Genomic DNA, 19271 nt, shown 5'->3' on the forward strand with positions numbered 1-19271 from the left:
TCAAAGGAAGTATATTACTCAGGGAAGGGAACACAACACTGTAGTAGCCACAGTCAGTGGCCAGGCTTCTAACACCTTTTATTGTACAGCAATAAAGGAGTGGAAAGGACTGTCTGCACATATCGAAAGCTGTCCTATTTTGAACCAATTCGGGAAGAGAGCTGAAAAGTACCTAATGAATTATTATTATAATCGAAACCAAGCGCTAAACTCACCGGGGTCATACAGCGCTGTATGAACTGAGTTAAAAGTTTGATCTAAAATTAGCTAGGGGTCTGTCTACCTGGAGGGTATTCCGGGGATCAAAGTCCCGGAGGCCCTGTCTATCACCAGGCCTCCCGGTAGATCAGGGTCTGATGAACGAGGATGTTACTATCGGCCACATGTAGTCCAACGTACGAACCACAGCCCGGCTGATCCAGTAATGACTTTAGGTATCTGTCCAGTTCCTTCTTGAAGGCAGCCAGGGGTCTATTGGTAATTCCTCTCATGTCTGGTGGGAGGCAGTTGAACAGTCTTGGGCCCCGGACTCTTATTGTGTTTTCTCTTAGGGTACTAATGGCGCCCCTACTTTTCATTGCGGGTATGTTCCATCGCCTGCAAAGTCTTTTGCTTTCGTAAGGAGTGATTTCTGTGTGCACGTTAAGGACTAGTCCCTTTAGGATTTTTCAGGTGTAAATTATGATGTATCTTTCTCGCCTGCATTGCAGTGAGTACAAGTGCTTCCAAGCGTTCTCAGTAGTGTTTGACGGAACTTATATATGCAGAAAAGGCTCTCTAGATCTGCGATTTCACCTGCCTTGAATGGAGTTGTTTAATGTACAGCAGTATTCCAGCCGCCTATAGAGAACAAGTGATTTAAAAAGGATCATCATTCGCTTGGCATCTCTTGTGTTGAATGTTCTCATTTTCCATTCTATCATTTTCCTCGCAGATGTGATAGTGACACTGTTATGATCCTGAAGGCGAGATCCTCAGACATTACCACTCCCAGATCCTTCACATTACTTTTTCGCTCTATTTTATGATTAGAATTTCTAGTATACTCAATTCTAGCTATTATTTCTCCCAGTTTTCCATAACGGAGTAGTTGGAATTTGTTCACTAATCATATTGTTCTCCGTTGCCCATTGAAAAACTTGATTTATACCGGTGGCCTGGTGGCTAAAGCTCCCGCTTCACACACGGAGGGCCCGGGTTCGATTCCCGGCGGGTGGAAACATTTCGACACGTTTCCTTACACCTGTTGTCCTGTTCACCTAGCAGCAAATAGGTACCTGGGTGTTAGTCGACTGGTGTGGGTCGCATCCTGGGGGACAAGATTAAGGACCCCAATGGAAATAAGTTAGACAGTCCTCGATGACGCACTGACTTTCTTGGGTTATCCTGGGTGGCTAACCCTCCGGGGTTAAAAATCCGAACGAAATCTCTCTCTCTTCATAGACTTACCGTGTCCTCAGTGGATGACAGTCTCATGTAGCTCCTAGTATCGTCTGTAAAGGCTGAGACAGTGCTATGGTTTACATCTCTGTCTATATCTGATATGAAGATGGGGGAACAGGATAGGAGAGAGTACTGTGCCTTGTGGAACAGAGCTCTTCACTATTGCAGCCTCAGATTTAAGTTTGTTTACCACTACTCTGTGTTCGATTGGTCCCACTTTCCCAGTTATCCCTTTAGCACGCATTTTGTGCTCTGTTACACCATGATCGCGCTTGTCAAAGGCTTTTGCAAAATCTGTTTATACTACATCTGCATTCTGTTTGTTTTCCAGAGCATCCATGACCAAATCACAGTGTTCCAGTAGTTGTGGGAGGCAGGAGTGACCTGCCATGAACCCATGTTGCCCTGGATTGTGCAGTTTTTGAGAATCCAAGTGGTTTGCAATAATGTTTCTTAGTACTTTTTTACAGATTTTTATGATGTGGGACGTTAGAGCCACATGTAATGGGATGGACAACGATACCCTTTTCCTAACCTAGTTCCTAGGTTAGGGAAAGGGGGATGGGGCAGGAAAGGTGGGAAATGGGGGATCAAAAGGCCCAGTTCCTCAAAACAAAAGCCTCTTCACCTGGCCAAGGAACCTTCTCTTGAAGAGGAATGAAGCATCTGAGATGGACAGTGATTTATTGTATAGTTAATAATAATAATAATAATAATAATAATAATAATAATAATAATAATAGTCTTTATTTCTACAAGTATAGGATACAACTTATACAGACCATAACTGACATCAGTGACATTCATGTACCTAAGATTGTAAGCTGATCCTCTTTTTAATGTTAATGTAAGTAACTTAGTTTACCTTATTTCTAGAATACCTCATATAATTGTTACTGATCATCACACAATTGAGTAACTTTACTGTTTTAACTTTTAAAATTTAAATAAGCTATTACAAGAACCTTAGTGTAAGTATCTGACATTTTTTATGGGTTATTCTAAGTAATTTACACAAGTATGATAATTGTACTTAAGTGTACTTTTGCCAAAATAAAGTTACGTACAATGTTGTGCCAATTCATTCTTAGGTGAACTTCTTGATCAGTCACAACCCTCACACCCAACAGCAGCAGCTCTGTCTACGCCGCAGTTACCTTCATCACATTTACTTATACATCACCAGGTTAGTGCACCACTGACACCCATCAACAGTATTCAATGTTTAACTATTAGCAGGTCAGTTAAAATTATTTGAGGATCTGATTGAAACATATCGACTTCTTTATTTTTCAACCGATTACGTTCATTTTTGGTGTACTATTAGAAGCTTATATCGAGTATCCTGTGCTGAAGTTTCAAACATGTCGGCCAAAAAGGAAATGAAATATGCAAAATTTACGAGAAATTGCATTTGGCAGCGGAGCTGTACTCAGTGGTACTTGGAAAAGTGGTTTTGACACTTGCTGCTGAGAGAACACCTCTAATTCCATCACTGTAAGTGTACCAATTCTAAAATAAACCTTATCTTCATGCTAAAAAAAATAAAGTTTCATAACTTTTTTGACATATTGGAAGATATCGGTCTTGTTGCCCACATAAATCTAAAAATATTTGGGATAGTTCAGAAAGGAACACTTTACCTTGTAAAGCAATCATTCTATGTTTGTTGTGAAAATCAAGTCAATTCAATCATAAATAAAGATGGATTGCCCCTAAATAGGTAAATAACTTACTTTTGAGATATAGGCCGAAGCGCGCAGCACCCCAGGTGCCCGGGAAATATTTTTTTTCCCCGAAAAATTCGCTTTATTTTACACTTTTTACGTGACCTACGAGTGTTTATTACAGTTAACCATTATAAATCCGTTTTCTCTCATTACATATGAGAGAACGGACCCTTTCTTCACCTTCAGGGAATATATCGATAGAAATTTTTTCCTCTCGGGCATCATATTATGCTATATATCATTTTTTAAGGTGTGCTTTTTATGTTTATATCCTATTATTATATTGCATTATGCCATAATAGATCAATTGTGAAAGATAAATAAGCCTTATAATTGATATTAGCGTGGGTATGGAATATTTTGTTGGCTGGAGGTGTCGGCCATTTTAAGCAATATACCCAGGGTACCTGATTGGTTACTTGATCACATTATCTCCGCCCACTCTGGCATGATCTCAGATGGAGAATTTGTATTATATTAGACATAAAGATATAAGAAAACGATAAAAATAACACGGGGGGAAAAACATAAACAATGCCGCGTCAGCGCTTGTTACGCAATGTGAGGCAAGGCCAGGCTTAGGCTTGGTTACAAGTACTGACTGATGTTGTAGTGGCCAGGCTTAGGCTTGGTTACAAGTACTGACTGATGTTGTAGTGGCCAGGCTTAGGCTTGGTTACAAGTACTGACTGATGTTGTAGTGGCCAGGCTTAGGCTTGGTTACAAGTACTGACTGATGTTGTAGTGGCCAGGCTTAGGCTTGGTTACAAGTACTGACTGATGTTGTAGTGGCCAGGCTTAGGCTTGGTTACAAGTACTGACTGATGTTGTAGTGGCCAGGCTTAGGCTTGGTTACAAGTACTTCTGGCAGTTTGGGAGACACACAGATGATGATCAAACTAAATGTAAATTATGTGATCAGGCATATGGTCACTCTCTTGAACACTATGTGCTTAATTGTCCACTTATTGAGGAATACAGAGACAGACAGTATAATAACCTATGTGACATGTCAAGATATCTTATTAATGAAAATAAGATACCAGATATACTAAGCAAATTTCCTAAATTTGCTTGTAACAGATAAGTGAACTATAGATATGTAGATATAAATCCATATGTATTCCTGTTAACCCTTTGGGGCCTAGTTCCTAGGCCTTTTGTGTATCCATATGCTCTCGCGCTACCGTCCACAGGATGGATATGGGGTGCACAATAAACTAGCCACTTCGGTGGCAAAATCTAATCTGTGAGGCAAGGCGCTGTCACCATGCCTGTTATAAATGGCTGTAATTACTTTTAGAAACATCGTACAAGGATAATAATTATACTAGAGTGTAGCCAGAAAGTTCAGCTATTTTTTGGTAACAATAACTCAATTTTAATATTTTTTTCGATTTTTTTTTTTGCTCCGCGCGCCGGCACTCAGATCATCCCTTAAAGTTTGGTTATTGTAAAACCATATAAAATGACTAAATATCTCTGAATACATTATAGTGAATACTATCCAGGATGCGCCAATACCATCGTCGGGCAAGTTAGTCAGTGAGTTAGTAGAAAGTAGAGTAACACAGTTAGGAATTTAGAAGATCAGTTTCTCCGTCGTAAGTCTTGGAAAACCGGTACTTGGAAAATGTTAAAACCTCAGTAGATAATTATTTTTGTTACCAGGCGGCTTATATACTTCAGTCATTGTTAAATTGTCATCATAAAGGCAGCCATATCATGATATGATGTTCAATCATTGTACTGAAGTTCAGGTATTATAGAACTTGTGTTACATGTCAGTTTCCATGAGCTGGATCATTATATTATAGAACTTGTTACAGCGTCAGCCAGCTGACACCAGCTGGAAAATTATTTATAATTATATATTCTTATCAAAGAAATTGTATTAAATTAGAGTTTCTTTAAAAATAAAAAACAAAATATTAGTAAAGTGCAATGGTGTTACTGTAGCGTAGGTCTATCAGGACGTAGGTCTACCAGGACGTAGGTCTATCAGGACGTAGGTCTACCTGGACGTAGGTCTACCAGGACGTAGGTCTACCAGGACGTAGGTCTACCAGGACGTAGGTCTACCAGGACGTTATTACCTCGTTGATGATGATAAATAATGGTACCATACATCTCTCTCTACATATTATACCAGTCAGTTATTGTACTGGAACATTTTCCTGTTAGTCACTCTTGTATTCATGAGTATTTCCATTACCATAAGGAACACCTGTTCTAAAATTTCGCACAAACTAACCTAACATAAAAGTTAAACCTGTAAACCTGGAGGGTTTACAGGTTTACATTAAAAGTCAGTTCACAGCGTAGACTACGAATACTGCGGTAGACCGCACGTTAAAGTAGCACCAGTGATAGACTACGAATACTGCGGTAGACCGCACGTTAAAGTAGCACCAGTGATAGACTACGAATACTGCGGTAGACCGCACGTTAAAGTAGCACCAGTGATAAACTACAAATACTGCGGTTGACCGCACGTTAAAGTAGCACCAGTAATAGACTACAAATACTGCGGTTGACCGCACGTTAAAGTAGCACCAGTGATAGACTACAAATACTGCGGTTGACCGCACGTTAAAGTAGCACCAGTGAAATATTTAGAAATCACTTTTTATGGTAATATTAAGTATGGCGACTATATTAAACAAAGTCGATATTTCAATTGGTTGTTTTCCACAGCCACAAAGACTCAGCCATATTGTTTATGTCTCCAAATTACCAGATCAATGTTGGTTATAATTTGACAACGATTACTTTCATCCATTTTAAATTGTCAACAATAGTTTATAATAAGTAAGGGAAGCTTCAAGCAAGTGTTGACATCTGCTGTTGTTCTATTAACACACAACCACTGTTGACATCTGCTGTTGTTCTATTGTTAACACACAACCACTGTTGACATCTGCTGTTGTTCTATTGTTAACACACAACCACTGTTGACATCTGCTGTTGTTCTATTAACACACAACCACTGTTGACATCTGCTGTTGTTCTATTGTTAACACACAACCACTGTTGACATCTGCTGTTGTTCTATTGTTAACACACAACCATTGATTTTCTTAAAGTCCAATAATTTTAGTAAACATCTGGTCACTTTCAAACTATTAATAATAGTGTATCATACTTATTAGACAATTGGGATAATTATTAATTGCTAATTATTAATTATAACAATACCTCCTCTGTTTGGCTAAAATTGTTATTGGTTGATCAATATTATGGGAGGATGTAAACTATTAAGTTTATATATAGGTATAAATGTGTCAATATATTGTCAAAGTGACTGGATAATGACTCTTCCGATAGTCTTCAAATTTTGATTAAGTATTTTACTAATAGAAAAATTTTAAGTTTTAAAGCAATTTGTAGCCTCCAATTTCCATATTGTCTCAAAAATGAACCTTCGCTAGCATTCCTCTTTAAAAAAAAAAAAAAAAAAAGTGTTACCAAGCTGAAAATAAATTACACTTAAAATGCTGTCAACGTTCACCATGGACATTTTTACGCAATTTTATTTAGACATTTAGCAGGTATTTATTTATATAAAATTTATGACCTGTATTGAACTGAAATTTAAAATATATTTAAACATACAAACACGCAGCAATGTATACGTGTTTATATATATACACCCAAACATGGTCATGTGTTATTATGAGACAGCATGAGTCATGCTCTAGGATTATAAGACAGCATGAGTCATGCTCTCGTGTTATTATGAGACAGCATGAGTCATGCTCTAGGATTATAAGACAGCATGAGTCATGCTCTCGTGTTATTATGAGACAGCAGGAGTCATGCTCTTGTGTTATTATGAGACAGCATGAGTCATGCTCTTGTGTTATTATGAGACAGCATGAGTCATGCTCTTGTGTTATTATGAGACAGCATGAGTCATGCTCTTGTGTTATTATGAGACAGCATGAGTCATGCTCTCGTGTTATTATGAGACAGCATGAGTCATGCTCTCGTGTTATTATGAGACAGCATGAGTCATGCTCTTGTGTTATTATGAGACAGCATGAGTCATGCTCTCGTGTTATTATGAGACAGCATGAGTCATGCTCTCGTGTTATTATGAGACAGCATGAGTCATGCTCTCGTGTTATGAGACAGCATGAGTCATGCTCTTGTGTTATTATGAGACAGCATGAGTCATGCTCTTGTGTTATTATGAGACAGCATGAGTCATGCTCTCGTGTTATTATGAGACAGCATGAGTCATGCTCTCGTGTTATTATGAGACAGCATGAGTCATGCTCTCGTGTTATGAGACAGCATGAGTCATGCTCTCGTGTTATTATGAGACAGCATGAGTCATGCTCTTGTGTTATTATGAGACAGCATGAGTCATGCTCTTGTGTTATTATGAGACAGCATGAGTCATGCTCTCGTGTTATTATGAGACAGCATGAATCATGCTCTCGTGTTATTATGAGACAGCATGAGTCATGCTCTCGTGTTATGAGACAGCATGAGTCATGCTCTTGTGTTATTATGAGACAGCATGAGTCATGCTCTTGTGTTATTATGAGACAGCATGAGTCATGCTCTTGTGTTATTATGAGACAGCATGAGTCATGCTCTCGTGTTATTATGAGACAGCATGAGTCATGCTCTCGTGTTATTATGAGACAGCATGAGTCATGCTCTCGTGTTATGAGACAGCATGAGTCATGCTCTTGTGTTATGAGACAGCATGAGTCATGGTCTTGTGTTATTATGAGACAGCATGAGTCATGCTCTTGTGTTATTATGAGACAGCATGAGTCATGCTCTCGTGTTATTATGAGACAGCATGAGTCATGCTCTCGTGTTCTTATGAGACAGCATGAGTCATGCTCTCGTGTTATTATGAGACAGCATGAGTCATGCTCTCGGATTATGAGGCAGCATGAGTCATGCTCTCGGGTTATTATGAGGTAGCATGAGTCATGCTCTCGTGTTATTATGAGACAGCATGAGTCATGCTCTTGTGTTATTATGAGACAGCATGAGTCATGCTCTCGTGTTATTATGAGACAGCATGAGTCATGCTCTCGTGTTATTATGAGACAGCATGAGTCATGCTCTCGTGTTATTATGAGACAGCATGAGTCATGCTCTCGTGTTATGAGACAGCATGAGTCATGCTCTCGTGTTATGAGACAGCATGAGTCATGCTCTCGTGTTATTATGAGACAGCATGAGTCATGCTCTCGTGTTATTATGAGACAGCATGAGTCATGCTCTCGTGTTATTATGAGACAGCATGAGTCATGCTCTCGTGTTATTATGAGACAGCATGAGTCATGCTCTCGTGTTATGAGACAGCATGAGTCATGCTCTTGTGTTATTATGAGACAGCATGAGTCATGCTCTCGTGTTATGAGACAGCATGAGTCATGCTTTCGTGTTATTATGAGACATCATGAGTCATGCTCTCGTGTTATTATGAGACAGCATGAGTCATGCTCTCGTGATATTATGAGACAGCATGAGTCATGCTCTCGTGTTATTATGAGACAGCATGAGTCATGCTCTCGTGATATTATGAGACAGCATGAGTCATGCTCTCGTGTTATTATGAGACAGCATGAGTCATGCTCTCATGTTATTATGAGACAGCATGAGTCATGCTCTCGTGATATTATGAGACAGCATGAGTCATGCTTTCGTGTTATTATGAGACAGCATGAGTCATGCTCTCGTGATATTATGAGACAGCATGAGTCATGCTCTCGTGATATGAGACAGCATGAGTCATGCTCTCGTATTATGAGACAGCATGAGTCATGCTCTCGTGTTATTATGAGACAGCATGAGTCATGCTCTTGTGTTATTATGAGACAGCATGAGTCATGCTCTTGTGTTATTATGAGACAGCATGAGTCATGCTCTAGTGTTATTATGAGACAGCATGAGTCATGCTCTTGTGTTATTATGAGACAGCATGAGTCATGCTCTCGTGTTATTATGAGACAGCTTGAGTCATGCTCTCGTGTTATTATGAGACAGCATGAGTCATGCTCTCGTGTTATGAGACAGCAAGAGTCATGCTCTCGTGTTATTATGAGACAGCATGAATCATGCTCTTGTGTTATTATGAGACAGCATGAGTCATGCTCTCGTGTTATTATGAGACAGCATGAGTCATGCTCTTGTGTTATTATGAGACAGCATGAGTCATGCTCTCGTGTTATTATGAGACAGCATGAGCCATGCTCTCGGGTTATTATGAGACAGCATGAGTCATGCTCTCGTGTTATGAGACAGCATGAGTCATGCTCTCGGGTTATTATGAAACAGCATGAGTCATGCTCTCGGGTTATTATGAGACAGCATGAGTCATGCTCTCGTGTCATTATGAGACAGCATGAGTCATGCTCTCGTGTTATTATGAGACAGCATGAGTCATGCTCTCGGGTTATTATGAGACAGCATGAGTCATGCTCTCGGGTTATTATGAGACAGCATGAGTCATGCTCTCGTGTTATTATGAGAGAGCATGAGTCATGCTCTCGTGTTATTATGAGACAGCATGAGTCATGCTCTCGTGTTATGAGACAGCATGAGTCATGCTCTCGTGTTATGAGACAGCATGAGTCATGCTCTCGTGTTATGAGACAGCATGAGTCATGCTCTCGTGTTATGAGACAGCATGAGTCATGCTCTCGTGTTATTATGAGACAGCATGAGTCATGCTCTCGTGTTATTATGAGACAGCATGAGTCATGCTCTCGTGTTATGAGACAGCATGAGTCATGCTCTTGTGTTATTATGAGACAGCATGAGTCATGCTCTCGTGTTATGAGACAGCATGAGTCATGCTCTCGTGTTATTATGAGACAGCATGAGTCATGCTATCGTGTTATTATGAGAGAGCATGAGTCATGCTCTCGTGATATTATGAGACAGCATGAGTCATGCTCTCGTGTTATTATGAGACGGCATGAGTCATGCTCTCGTGATATGAGACAGCATGAGTCATGCTCTCGTGTTATTATGAGACAGCATGAGTCATGGTCTCATGTTATTATGAGACAGCATGAGTCATGCTCTCGTGATATTATGAGACAGCATGAGTCATGCTCTCGTGTTATTATGAGACAGCATGAGTCATGCTCTCGTGTTATTATGAGACAGCATGAGTCATGCTCTCGTGATATGAGACAGCATGAGTCATGCTCTCGTGTTATTATGAGACAGCATGAGTCATGCTCTCGGTTTATTATGAGACAGCATGAGTCATGCTCTCGTGTTATTATGAGACAGCATGAGTCATGCTCTCGTGATATGAGACAGCATGAGTCATGCTCTCGTGTTATTATGAGACAGCATGAGTCATGCTCTTGTGTTATTATGAGACAGCATGAGTCATGCTCTTGTGTTATTATGAGACAGCATGAGTCATGCTCTTGTGTTATTATGAGACAGCATGAGTCATGCTCTTGTGTTATAATGAGAGAGCATGAGTCATGCTCTTGTGTTATTATGAGACAGCATGAGTCATGCTCTTGTGTTATTATGAGACAGCATGAGTCATGCTCTTGTGTTATTATGAGACAGCATGAGTCATGCTCTTGTGTTATTATGAGACAGCATGAGTCATGCTCTCGTGTTATTATGAGACAGCATGAGTCATGCTCTTGTGTTATTATGAGACAGCATGAGTCATGCTCTCGTGTTATTATGAGACAGCATGAGCCATGCTCTCGGGTTTTTATGAGACAGCATGAGTCATGCTCTCGTGTTATTATGAGACAGCATGAGTCATGCTCTCATGTTATTATGAGACTGTATGAGTCATGCTCTCGGGTTATTATGAGACAGCATGAGTCATGCTCTCGGGTTATTATGAGACAGCATGAGTCATGCTCTCGTGTTATTATGAGACAGCATGAGTCATGCTCTCGGGTTATTATGAGACAGCATGAGTCATGCTCTCGTGTTATTATGAGAGAGCATGAGTCATGCTCTTGTGTTATGAGACAGCATGAGTCATGCTCTCGTGTTATGAGACAGCATGAGTCATGCTCTCGTGTTATTATGAGACAGCATGAGTCATGCTCTCGTGTTATGATGAGACAGCATGAGTCATGCTCTCGTGTTATTATGAGACAGCATGAGTCATGCTCTCGTGTTATTATGAGACAGCATGAGTCATGCTCTCGTGTTATGAGACAGCATGAGTCATGCTCTTGTGTTATTATGAGACAGCATGAGTCATGCTCTCGTGTTATGAGACAGCATGAGTCATGCTTTCGTGTTATTATGAGACATCATGAGTCATGCTCTCGTGTTATGAGACAGCATGAGTCATGCTCTCGTGATATTATGAGACAGCATGAGTCATGCTCTCGTGTTATTATGAGACAGCATGAGTCATGCTCTCGTGATATTATGAGACAGCATGAGTCATGCTCTCGTGTTATTATGAGACAGCATGAGTCATGCTCTCATGTTATTATGAGACAGCATGAGTCATGCTCTCGTGATATTATGAGACAGCATGAGTCATGCTTTCGTGTTATTATGAGACAGCATGAGTCATGCTCTCGTGATATTATGAGACAGCATGAGTCATGCTCTCGTGATATGAGACAGCATGAGTCATGCTCTCGTATTATGAGACAGCATGAGTCATGTTCTCGGGTTATTATGAGACAGCATGAGTCATGCTCTTGTGTTTTTATGAGACAGCATGAGTCATGCTCTTGTGTTATTATGAGACAGCATGAGTCATGTTCTCGGGTTATTATGAGACAGCATGAGTCATGCTCTCGTGTTATTATGAGACAGCTTGAGTTATGCTCTCGTGTTATTATGAGACAGCATGAGTCATGCTCTCGTGTAATGAGACAGCATGAGTCATGCTCTCGTGTTATTATGAGACAGCATGAGTCATGCTCTTGTGTTATTATGAGACAGCATGAGTCATGCTCTCGTGTTATTATGAGACAGCATGAGTCATGCTCTTGTGTTATTATGAGACAGCATGAGTCATGCTCTCGTGTTATTATGAGACAGCATGAGCCATGCTCTCGTGTTATTATGAGACAGCATGAGTCATGCTCTCGTGTTATGAGACAGCATGAGTCATGCTCTCGGGTTATTATGAAACAGCATGAGTCATGCTCTCGGGTTATTATGAGACAGCATGAGTCATGCTCTCGTGTCATTATGAGACAGCATGAGTCATGCTCTCGTGTTATTATGAGACAGCATGAGTCATGCTCTCGGGTTATGAGACAGCATGAGTCATGCTCTCGGGTTATTATGAGACAGCATGAGTCATGCTCTCGTGTTATTATGAGAGAGCATGAGTCATGCTCTCGTGTTATTATGAGACAGCATGAGTCATGCTCTCGTGTTATGAGACAGCATGAGTCATGCTCTCGTGTTATGAGACAGCATGAGTCATGCTCTCGTGTTATGAGACAGCATGAGTCATGCTCTCGTGTTATGAGACAGCATGAGTCATGCTCTCGTGTTATTATGAGACAGCATGAGTCATGCTCTCGTGTTATTATGAGACAGCATGAGTCATGCTCTCGTGTTATGAGACAGCATGAGTCATGCTCTTGTGTTATTATGAGACAGCATGAGTCATGCTCTCGTGTTATGAGACAGCATGAGTCATGCTCTCGTGTTATTATGAGACAGCATGAGTCATGCTCTCGTGTTATTATGAGTCAGCATGAGTCATGCTCTCGTGATATTATGAGACAGCATGAGTCATGCTCTCGTGTTATTATGAGACAGCATGAGTCATGCTCTCGTGATATGAGACAGCATGAGTCATGCTCTCGTGTTATTATGAGACAGCATGAGTCATGCTCTCATGTTATTATGAGACAGCATGAGTCATGCTCTCGTGATATTATGAGACAGCATGAGTCATGCTCTCGTGTTATTATGAGACAGCATGAGTCATGCTCTCGTGTTATTATGAGACAGCATGAGTCATGCTCTCGTGATATGAGACAGCATGAGTCATGCTCTCGTGTTATTATGAGACAGCATGAGTCATGCTCTCGGGTTATTATGAGACAGCATGAGTCATGCTCTCGTGTTATTATGAGACAACATGAGTCATGCTCTCGTGATATGAGACAGCATGAGTCATGCTCTCGTGTTATTATGAGACAGCATGAGTCATGCTCTTGTGTTATTATGAGACAGCATGAGTCATGCTCTTGTGTTATTATGAGACAGCATGAGTCATGCTCTTGTGTTATTATGAGACAGCATGAGTCATGCTCTTGTGTTATAATGAGACAGCATGAGTCATGCTCTTGTGTTATTATGAGACAGCATGAGTCATGCTCTTGTGTTATTATGAGACAGCATGAGTCATACTCTTGTGTTATTATGAGACAGCATGAGTCATGCTCTTGTGTTATTATGAGACAGCATGAGTCATGCTCTCGTGTTATTATGAGACAGCATGAGTCATGCTCTTGTGTTATTATGAGACAGCATGAGTCATGCTCTCGTGTTATTATGAGACAGCATGAGCCATGCTCTCGGGTTTTTATGAGACAGCATGAGTCATGCTCTCGTGTTATTATGAGACAGCATGAGTCATGCTCTCATGTTATTATGAGACTGTATGAGTCATGCTCTCGGGTTATTATGAGACAGCATGAGTCATGCTCTCGGGTTATTATGAGACAGCATGAGTCATGCTCTCGTGTTATTATGAGACAGCATGAGTCATGCTCTCGGGTTATTATGAGACAGCATGAGTCATGCTCTCGTGTTATTATGAGAGAGCATGAGTCATGCTCTTGTGTTATGAGACAGCATGAGTCATACTCTCGGGTTATGAGACAGCATGAGTCATGCTCTCGGGTAATTATGAGACAGCATGAGTCATGCTCTCGTGTTATTATGAGACAGCATGAGTCATGCTCTAGGATTATAAGACAGCATGAGTCATGCTCTCGTGTTATTATGCGACAGCATGAGTCATGCTCTTGTGTTATTATGAGACAGCATGAGTCATGCTCTTGTGTTATTATGAGACAGCATGAGTCATGCTCTTGTGTTATTATGAGACAGCATGAGTCGTGCTCTCGGGTTATTATGAGACAGCATGAGTCATGCTCTCGTGTTATGAGACAGCATGAGTCATGCTCTCGTGTTATGAGACAGCATGAGTCATGCTCTCGTGTTATTATAAGACAGCATGAGTCATGCTCTCGGGTTATTATAAGACAGCATGAGTCATGCTCTCGTGTTATTATAAGACAGCATGAGTCATGATCTCGGGTTATTATAAGACAGCATGAGTCATGCTCTCGGATTATAAGACAGCATGAGTCATGCTCTCGGATTATAAGAAAGCATGAGTCATGCTCTCGGGTTATTATAAGACAGCATGAGTCATGCTCTCGGATTATAAGACAGCATGAGTCATGCTCTCGGATTATAAGAAAGCATGAGTCATGCTCTCGTGTTATTATAAGACAGCATGAGTCATGCTCTCGTGTTATTATAAGACAGCATGAGTCATGCTCTCGGGTTATTATAAGACAGCATGAGTCATACTCTCGGGTTATGAGACAGCATGAGTCATGCTCTCGGGTAATTATGAGACAGCATGAGTCATGCTCTCGTGTTATTATGAGACAGCATGAGTCATGCTCTAGGATTATAAGACAGCATGAGTCATGCTCTCGTGTTATTATGCGACAGCATGAGTCATGCTCTTGTGTTATTATGAGACAGCATGAATCATGCTCTTGTGTTATTATGAGACAGCATGAGTCATGCTCTTGTGTTATGAGACAGCATGAGTCGTGCTCTCGGGTTATTATGAGACAGCATGAGTCATGCTCTCGTGTTATGAGACAGCATGAGTCATGCTCTCGTGTTATGAGACAGCATGAGTCATGCTCTCGTGTTATTATAAGACAGCATGAGTCATGCTCTCGGGTTATTATAAGACAGCATGAGTCATGCTCTCGTGTTATTATAAGACAGCATGAGTCATGATCTCGGGTTATAAGACAGCATGAGTCATGCTCTCGGATTATAAGACAGCATGAGTCATGCTCTCGGATTATAAGAAAGCATGAGTCATGCTCTCGGGTTATTATAAGACAGCATGAGTCATGCTCTCGGATTATAAGACAGCATGAGTCATGCTCTCGGATTATAAGAAAGCATGAGTCATGCTCTCGTGTTATTATAAGACAGCATGAGTCATGCTCTCGGATTATAAGACAGCATGAGTCATGCTCTCGGATTATAAGAAAGCATGAGTCATGCTCTCGGGTTATTATAAGACATCATGAGTCATGCTCTCGGATTATAAGACAGCATGAGTCATGCTCTCGGATTATAAGAAAGCATGAGTCATGCTCTCGTGTTATTATAAGACAGCATGAGTCATGCTCTCGGATTATAAGAAAGCATGAGTCATGCTCTCGGGTTATTATGAGACAGCATGAGTCATGCTCTCGGATTATAAGACAGCATTAGTCATGCTCTCGTGTTATTATGAGACAGCATGAGTCATGCTCTCGGATTATAAGAAAGCATGAGTCATGCTCTCGTGTTATTATAAGACAGCATGAGTCATGCTCTCGGATTATAAGACAGCATGAGTCATGCTCTCGGATTATAAGACAGCATGAGTCATGCTCTCGGATTATAAGAAAGCATGAGTCATGCTCTCGGATTATAAGACAGCATGAGTCATGCTCTCGGATTATAAGAGAGCATGAGTCATGCTCTCGTGTTATTATTAGACAGCATGAGTCATGCTCTCGTGTTATTATAAGACAGCATGAGTCATGCTCTCGTGTTATTATAAGACAGCATGAGTCATGCTCTCGGGTTATTATAAGACAGCATGAGTCATGCTCTCGGATTATAAGACAGCATGAGTCATGCTCTCGTGTTATTATAAGACAGCATGAGTCATGCTCTCGTGTTATTATAAGACAGCATGAGTCATGCTCTCGGATTATAAGACAGCATGAGTCATGCTCTCGGGTTATTATGAGACAGCATGAGTCATGCTCTCGGATTATAAGACAGCATTAGTCATGCTCTCGTGTTATTATGAGACAGCATGAGTCATGCTCTCGGGTTATTATGAGACAGCATGAGTCATGCTCTCGTGTTATTATGAGACAGCATGAGTCATGGTCTCGTTTTATTATAAGACAGCATGAGTCATGCTCTCGGATTATAAGACAGCATGAGTCATGCTCTCGGATTATAAGACAGCATGAGTCATGCTCTCGGGTTATTATGAGACAGCATTAGTCATGCTCTCGTGTTATTATGAGACAGCATGAGTCATGCTCTCGTGTTCTTATGAGACAGCATGAGTCATGCTCTTGTGTTATTATGAGACAGCATGAATCATGCTCTTGTGTTATTATGAGACAGCATGAGTCATGCTCTTGTGTTATTATGAGACAGCATGAGTCGTGCTCTCGTGTTATTATGAGACAGTATGAGTCATGCTCTCGTGTTATTATGAGACAGTATGAGTCATGCTCTCGTGTTCTTATGAGACAGCATGAGTCATGCTCTCGTGTTATTATGAGACAGCATGAGTCATGCTCTCGTGTTATTATGAGACAGCATGAGTCATGCTCTCGTGTTATTATGCGACAGCATGAGTCATGCTCTTGTGTTATTATGAGACAGCATGAATCATGCTCTTGTGTTATTATGAGACAGCATGAGTCATGCTCTTGTGTTATTATGAGACAGCATGAGTCGTGCTCTCGGGTTATTATGAGACAGCATGAGTCATGCTCTCGTGCTATGAGACAGCATGAGTCATGCTCTCGTGTTATGAGACAGCATGAGTCATGCTCTCGTGTTATTATAAGACAGCATGAGTCATGCTCTCGGGTTATTATAAGACAGCATGAGTCATGCTCTCGGGTTATTATAAGACAGCATGAGTCATGATCTCGGGTTATTATAAGACAGCATGAGTCATGCTCTCGTGTTATTATAAGACAGCTTGAGTCATGCTCTCGGATTATAAGACAGCATGAGTCATGCTCTCGTGTTATTATAAGACAGCATGAGTCATGCTCTCGTGTTATTATAAGACAGCATGAGTCATGCTCTCGGATTATAAGACAGCATGAGTCATGCTCTCGGATTATAAGACAGCATGAGTCATGCTCTCGTGCTGTTATGAGACAGCATGAGTCATGCTCTCGTGTTATTATGAGACAGCATGAGTCATGCTCTCGGGTTATTATGAGACAGCATGAGTCATGCTCTCGTGTTATTATGAGACAGCATGAGTCATGCTCTCGTGTTATTATAAGACAGCATGAGTCATGCTCTCGGATTATAAGACAGCATGAGTCATGCTCTCGGATTATAAGACAGCATGAGTCATGCTCTCGGGTTATTATGAGACAGCATTAGTCATGCTCTCGTGTTATGAGACAGCATGAGTCATGCTCTCGTGTTATTATGAGACAGCATGAGTCATGCTCTCGGGTTATGAGACAGCATGAGTCATGCTCTCGTGTTATGAGACAGCATGAGTCATGCTCTCGTGTTCTTATGAGACAGCATGAGTCATGCTCTCGTGTTATTATGAGACAGCATGAGTCATGCTCTCGGATTATGAGGCAGCATGAGTCATGCTCTCGGGTTATTATGAGGTAGCATGAGTCATGCTCTCGTGTTATTATGAGACAGCATGAGTCATGCTCTCGTGTTATTATGAGACAGCATGAGTCATGCTCTCGTGTTATTATAAGACAGCATGAGTCGTGCTCTCGGGTTATTATGAGACAGCATGAGTCATGCTCTCGTGTTGTTATGAGACAGCATGAGTCATGCTCTTGTGTTATGAGACAGCAAGAGTCATGCTCTCGTGTTATTATGAGACAGCATGAGTCATGCTCTCATGTTATTATGAGACAGCATGAGTCATGCTCTCGTGTTATGAGACAGCATGAGTCATGCTCTTGTGTTATTATGAGACAGCATGAGTCATGCTCTCGGGTTATTATGAGACAGCATGAGTCATGCTCTCGTGTTATTATGAGACAGCATGAGTCATGCTCTTGTGTTATTATGAGACAGCATGAGTCATGCTCTCATGTTATTATGAGACTGTATGAGTCATGCTCTCGGGTTATGAGACAGCATGAGTCATGCTCTCGGGTTATTATGAGACAGCATGAGTCATGCTCTCGTGTTATTATGAGACAGCATGAGTCATGCTCTCGGGTTATTATGAGACAGCATGAGTCATGCTCTCGTGTTATTATGAGAGAGCATGAGTCATGCTCTTGTGTTATGAGACAGCATGAGTCATACTCTCGGGTTATTATGAGACAGCATGAGTCATGCTCTCGGGTAATTATGAGACAGCATGAGTCATGCTCTCGTGTTATTATGAGACAGCATGAGTCATGCTCTCGTATTATGAGACAGCATGAGTCATGCTCTCGTGTTATTATGCGACAGCATGAGTAATGCTCTTGTGTTATTATGAGACAGCATGAATCATGCTCTTGTGTTATTATGAGACAGCATGAGTCATGCTCTTGTGTTATTATGAGACAGCATGAGTCGTGCTCTCGGGTTATTATGAGACAGCATGAGTCATGCTCTCGTGTTATGAGACAGCATGAGTCATGCTCTCGTGTTATGAGACAGCATGAGTCATGCTCTCGTGTTATTATAAAAAAGCATGAGTCATGCTCTCGGGTTATTATAAGACAGCATGAGTCATGCTCTCGGGTTATTATAAGACAGCATGAGTCATGCTCTCGTGTTATTATAAGACAGCTTGAGTCATGCTCTCGGATTATAAGACAGCATGAGTCATGCTCTCGTGTTATTATAAGACAGCATGAGTCATGCTCTCGTGTTATTATAAGACAGCATGAGTCATGCTCTCGGATTATAAGACAGCATGAGTCATGCTCTCGGGTTATTATGAGACAGCATTAGTCATGCTCTCGTGCTGTTATGAGACAGCATGAGTCATGCTCTCGTGTTATTATGAGACAGCATGAGTCATGCTCTCGGGTTATTATGAGACAGCATGAGTCATGCTCTCGTGTTATTATGAGACAGCATGAGTCA

The 19271-nt window shown here is 41.0% G+C and overlaps 1 protein-coding gene across 1 annotated transcript in view; it reads left to right on the plus strand.

Annotated features, from left to right (window-relative positions):
- The first annotated feature begins 2452 nt into the window (after positions 1-2452).
- LOC138854981 (sodium-independent sulfate anion transporter-like) overlaps positions 2453-19271 on the plus strand; it is a 120841-nt gene continuing 104022 nt past the window's right edge. The window contains exon 1 of the mRNA XM_070101400.1: positions 2453-2629. The gene's annotated coding sequence lies outside the window, so the exon portion shown is untranslated. The remainder of the gene's footprint in view (positions 2630-19271) is intronic.

The sequence above is a fragment of the Cherax quadricarinatus genome, chromosome 76 (genome assembly GCF_038502225.1).
Source record: "Cherax quadricarinatus isolate ZL_2023a chromosome 76, ASM3850222v1, whole genome shotgun sequence".
Classification (NCBI taxonomy): domain Eukaryota; kingdom Metazoa; phylum Arthropoda; class Malacostraca; order Decapoda; family Parastacidae; genus Cherax; species Cherax quadricarinatus.